Genomic DNA, 6,005 nt, shown 5'->3' on the forward strand with positions numbered 1-6,005 from the left:
GCAAAGAAGTCATTGAGAACCTCAGCCTTCTCTAAATCCAGGGTCACCAGTTCTCCTGTTTCCTTCTAGAGAGGGCCCACATTATCCCTAGTCTGTCTTTTCTTTGTGACATACCTATAAAAGCCCTTCCTGTTATCCTTGACATCCCTGGACAGATTCAGTTATAACTGGGCCTTAGCTTTCCTAACCTGGTCCCTAGCTTCCCAGACAATGTTCCTGTATTCTTCCCAGGCCGCCTGTCCTTGCTTCCACCTTCTATAAGTTTCTTTTTTTCCTTCTAAGTTTTCTCAGTTCCTTATCCATTCATGGAGGCCTCCTGGCCCTCTTGCCCCATTTCCTCCCTGTCAGGACACATTGCTCCTGAGTTTGGAGCAGGTGATCCTTGAATATCAGCCAGCATTCATGGGCCCCCCTGCCCTCTAGGGCTTTATCCCATGGAACCTTACTGAGCAGGTTTCTGAAGAGGCCAAAGTCTGCCCTCTTAAAGTCCAGGGCAGTGAGCTTGCTGCGTGCCATTCTCAGTGCCCTGAGGATTTAGAACTGCACTATCTTGTGATTACTGCAGCCAAGGCTGCCTTGGCACATCACATTCCCCACCAGCCCCTCCCTGTTGGTGAGCACGAGGTCAAGCATGGCACCTCTCCTTGTCGGCTCCTCTATCACTTGCAAGAGGAAGTTGTCTTCCACACAATCAAGGAACCAACTGGATTGCTATTGGTACTGTTATTTCAAGGGAAGTGTGATTGACATCATCTGCCTGGATTTGTGCAAGGCATTTGACACTGTCCCACATGACATCCTTCTCTCTAAATTGGAGAGGCATGGATTTGATGGATGGACCACTCGCTGGATAAGGAATTGGCTGGATGGTTGCACTCAAAGAGTTATGGTCAATGGCTCGATGTCCAAGTGGAAATTGGTGATGAGTGCTGTTCCTCAGGAGTCAGTATTGGGACCGGTGATGTTTAACATCCTTGTCAGCAACATGGACAGTGGGATTCAGTGGACCCTCAGCAAGTTGGCTGAAGACACTAAGCTGTGTGGTCAATTTGACATGCTGGAGGAAAGGGATGCCATCCAGTGGGACCTCAACAGGCTTGAGAGGTGGGCCAATGTGAACCACATGATGTTCAACAAGGCAAGTTTCTGCACATGGGTTGGGATAATCCCAAGCATGACTACAGGCTGGGAGGGGAATGGATTGAGAGCAGCCCTGAGGAGAAGGACTTCGGAAGGTTGGTTGCTGAAAAGTTTAACATGAGCTAGCAGTGTGCACTTGCAGCCCAGAAAGCCAACTAATGCTGGGCTGCATAAAAAGGAGTGTGGCCAGTAAGTCGAGGGAGGTGATTCTCCCCCTCTACTCTGCTCTTGTGAGACCCCAACTGGAGTACTGTGTTCAGCTCTGGAGCCCCCGATACAGGAGAGACATGGACCTGTTGGAGCAAGTCCAGAGGAGGGCCATGAAGATGGTTGGAGGGCTGGAGCACCTCTCCTATGAAAACAGGCTGAGGGAGTTGGGCTTGTTCAGCCTGGGGAGACCTTATAGCAGCCTTCCAGTATCTAAAGGGGGCCTACAAGAAATCTGGAGAGCAACTTTTTACAAGGGCACATAGTGACAAGACAAGAGGAAGTGGCTTTAAACTGAAAGAGGGTGGATTTAGATTAGACATTAGGAAAATATTCTTTACTATAAGGGTGGTGAGGCACTGGCACAGGTTGCCCAGAGAAGCTGTGGCTGCCCCATCCCTGGATGTGTTCAAGGCCAGGTTGGATGGGGCTTTGAGCAACCTGGTCTAGTGGAGTGTGTCCCTGCCCATGGCAGGCGGGGTGGAACTAGATGATCTACACCTGTGTCGGGGCAATCCCAGGCAGAGCTACAGGTTGGGCAGAGAAGTCATTCAGAGCAGCCCTGAGAAGAAGGACTTCGGGGTGTTGGTCGATGAGAAACTGAACATGAGCCAGCAGTGTGTGCTCACAGACCAGAAAGCCAACTGTATCCTGGGCTGCATCAAAAGGAACATGGCCAGCAGGCTGAAGGAGGTGATGCTGCCCCTCTACTCTGCTCTTGTGAGACCCCCACTTGGAATACTGCATACATTTCTGGTGTTCCCAACATAAGAAGGACATGGAACTGTTGGAACAAGTCCAGAGGAGGGCCATGGAGATGATAAGGGGGCTGGAGCACCTCTCATACAAAGACAGGCTGAACAAATTCAGGCTGTTCAGCCTGGAGAAGAGAAGGCTGCGTGGAGACCTCATAGCAGCCTTCCAATATCTGAAGGGGGTCTACAAGGATGCTGGAGTGGGACTCTTCTTCAGGGACTGTAGTGATAGGACACGGGGTAATGCATTCAAACTTAACCAGGGATGATTTAGGTTGGATATAATGAAGAAATTCTTTACTGTGAGAGTGGTGAGACACTGGAACAGTGAGACAAGGAAGTACAAAATGAAATGTAATCCTTCGTAAATAAAAGTTTGGTGACTTTTTGTAACAATAGCAATGGAAAGTATCTTAGGTGAATATTTCATAATAATCAGCCGAAACCAGACTAGTGGTTGCTGACATAACAACAAGGAAAAATGTCCTAAAAATGGAATGATCAGGAAAAATGGCCTAAAAATGGCCTAAAAATGGCCTAAAAATGGAACTTTGAACTATAATATGTTACTGCAGTTGATGTTGTTTTTAAGACAACAAGGAAAATGGGATGAAGTAATGTACGGAGATATGTTTTTCACGTTAAGAAACCACCAGGAGCGGCTGAAGGAATGCAGAATTAATATAGCTTAGCCAGATCCCTTAATTTTAGCTTTGGAAAGGGACAGGGAAAAACAGAAACCTAAGTTGGAGAGGTGTTGTTCGGGTTGTGATATTGGAGAAATGTGTTTAAAATTAAGGAAAAAGGAGGAAGATAGGGTAGAAGATTATGTATCACCGAGACCTCCAAGAGGAGTGTCCCCTGCCCCGAATCTTTCTGATACTGACGAGGAGTAGGGGGTTGCTGTTGCTGACAACCGAGCAGGAGGATCTGAAAATGTTACCCCAATTGCTGCATGCATTCGTAGTAAAACAGGACCGGTAACTCAGGCACCTTTAAGACAGTCAATGGGACCAGAGGGTCAGACAAGAATAAAGGTGAATTTTTCAATGGGAGATTTAGATGCTTGGAAGTTAGCTGTGAAAGACTATTGAGATGATCCAATAGGAGTGGCAAAAAAGTTTGAGTTGATTGTTAAAAGCCAAGATCCTGACTGGGAAGATATAGATGTAATGCTGGATGCATTAACTGAAATGGAAAAACAGTTGGTGTTAAAAACTGCCTGCACTCATGTGAACACTCAGATTACTGCAGGAGCATTAGCAGGCAGAGTGGAAGACCATATTTCCACCACAGACTGAGATTACGATGAGCCTGCATATTATGCCGCTCTGAAAAGATATCAAAATTGAATAAAATTTATATTGGAAAATGCAATTCCAAAAATAGTAAATTGGTCAGCCCTATTTGTTATAAAACAAGGGCAAGCTGAAACACCGACTGAGTTTTTGGACAGGTTGAGAGAAGCAGTGTGAAAGTTCACTACATTAGATCCCTCCTCAGAGGAAGGAAAGCACCAGATAGCCAATCTATTTTTAGGGCAATCATCAGAAGATATTAGAAAGAAGCTTCAGAAGTTTAAAGAACCAGATAATCCTGATATAGAAAAGTTGATAGAAGGAGCGTGGAAAGTGTATAGAAATCGGGAACAGGTAGAGAAGAAAAAGCTGGGTCATGCCATGGCCACAGCTATGGTGGCAGTTTGGGACAAGTAGAAACCGGTAGAGGGACTAATATGAGAGGACAAGGCAGAGGCAGAAGAGGAATGTCAGGCAGGGGTGGAGGAGTAAATTCTTCTCCTTTGGGACCGGATCAGTGTGCATACTGTAGGGAAATTGGACATTGGAAGCGAGATTGCCCTAAGCTAAAGAATCTCCAGGTGGCTCCAGTGACTGAATTGGAACTAGATTGACAGGGACCTGGGGAATCTACCCTAGAGGATCCACTGGTTAAATTAAAGCTACGGACTAGAGAAAAGGAGGTAGAATTTTTAATGGATACAGGAGCAACCTATTCAGTGTTGTGGAGGATATTCATCCAGTAGTGGCTAATCCATATACCTTGTTAACCAAATTGAACAATAACCAAAAATGGTTTACCATCCTGGACTTAAAGGATGCATTCTTCTGCCTGCCCTTAGCCAAGAAAGCCAAAATTTGATTGCTTTTGAATGGGAAAACCCCGATACGGGAAGAAAAACTCAGTTAACTTGGACGGTGTTACCTCAAGGATTTAAAAACAGTCCAACGATTTTTGGAAACCAATTAGCATGAGAACTAGAATCATGGAATGCACCCACTCAGACAGGATCTTTGCTACAGTATGTTGATGATTTATTAATTGCTACTGAAACTAAGGAAGAATGTGTTGTAGTGGTTTGAGCCCAGCCGGTAACTTGGAACCAAGCAGCCACTCGCTCATTCCCCCCCTTCTTCCTCCCCCCACTCCCAGAGGGATGGGGAGGAGAATCGGAAGAATGTAACTCCCACGGGTTGAGATAAGAGCAGTCCCGCAACTAAGGTATAATACAAAACCACTACTGCTACCACCAATGATAATAATGATTAGTGAAATAACAAGGGGAGAGGATACAATTGCTCACCACCCGCCGACCGATATCCAGCCCGACCCGAGCAGTGATCTGGACCTTCCGGGTAACTCCCCCCATTTTATATACTGGGCATGACGTGCTGTGGTATGGAATACCCCTTTGGCTAGTTTGGGTCAGGTGTCCTGTCTCTGCTTCCTCCCAGCTTCCCCTCCTCCCTGGCAAAGCATGCGACTGAGAAAGTCCTTGGTCAGAGTAAACATTACTTAGCAACAACTAAAAACATTGGTATTATCAGCGTTGTTCCCAGGCTGAAAGTTAAAAAGCACAGCACTCCACCAGCTACTAAGAAGGAGAAAAATGTCTGCTGTAGCTGAACCCAGGACAGTGTACAGTGGACTGTTGAATTGTTGAATTTTTTGGGACTAAGCGGATATCAAGTGTCCAAACAGAAAGCACAATTAATTCAAACTTGAGTCTCTTTTCTAGGATATGAAATAACAGGAGGACTTGGAGAACTTGGAACAGCCTGAAAAGAAGCCATTTGCCAAACGCCAAGGCCGTCCACAACCAAGGACCTTCAAACATTCTTGGGTATGACTGGATGGTGTCAACTCTGGATCCATGATTATGGTACACTGGTAAGACTGTTATACGAACTGCTAAAAGAAAACCCCTCCATTTTGGAATGGACTGATTAAGTCGAGGAGGCATTTGAACATTTAAAAATAGAACTCATGAGAGTTCCAGCTTTGGGACTTCCGGATGTGACTAAGCCCTTTTGGTTATACTCCTATGAAAAGCAAGGAGTATCTCTAGGGGTCCTAGCCCAGAGATTAGGACCTTATAAAAGGGCAGTAGCCTATTTTTCAAAACAATTGGATGAAGTGAGCAAAGGCTGGCCAGGATGCCTAAGGGCAGTGGCCACAGTCATCACTAACATCCAAGAAGCCCGAAGAAATTGGAAATAATTTGGCCGATTATGAAGCTAAACAAGCTGCAGAACAGGCCGAAATTATGTCCTTAATTCCTGATGGTAAACCAACAATTTAACAGACTAGACCTAGATATTGAAAGGAAGATAATAAATTAATTGAGGATTTGAAGGGAGAAGAAAGTAAAGAAGGTTGGGTTCAAATATCTGATGGGCGAATTGTAGTAACCAGTTGTGGAAATTAATAAGGGAAGAACATAATAAGACTCATTGGGGTGCTAACTCATTGTCTAAATTTTTAGACCAACAAATTGTAGGAAGAAATTTATATACCACAGCCCAACTGGTAACAAAACAGTGTCAATTGTGTCTGAAAAATAATCCTAAAACTGAAAACAAGAATCAGATTGGGACAATTGGG

The sequence above is a fragment of the Strigops habroptila genome, chromosome W, assembly GCF_004027225.2.
Source record: "Strigops habroptila isolate Jane chromosome W, bStrHab1.2.pri, whole genome shotgun sequence".
Classification (NCBI taxonomy): Eukaryota; Metazoa; Chordata; class Aves; order Psittaciformes; family Psittacidae; genus Strigops; species Strigops habroptila.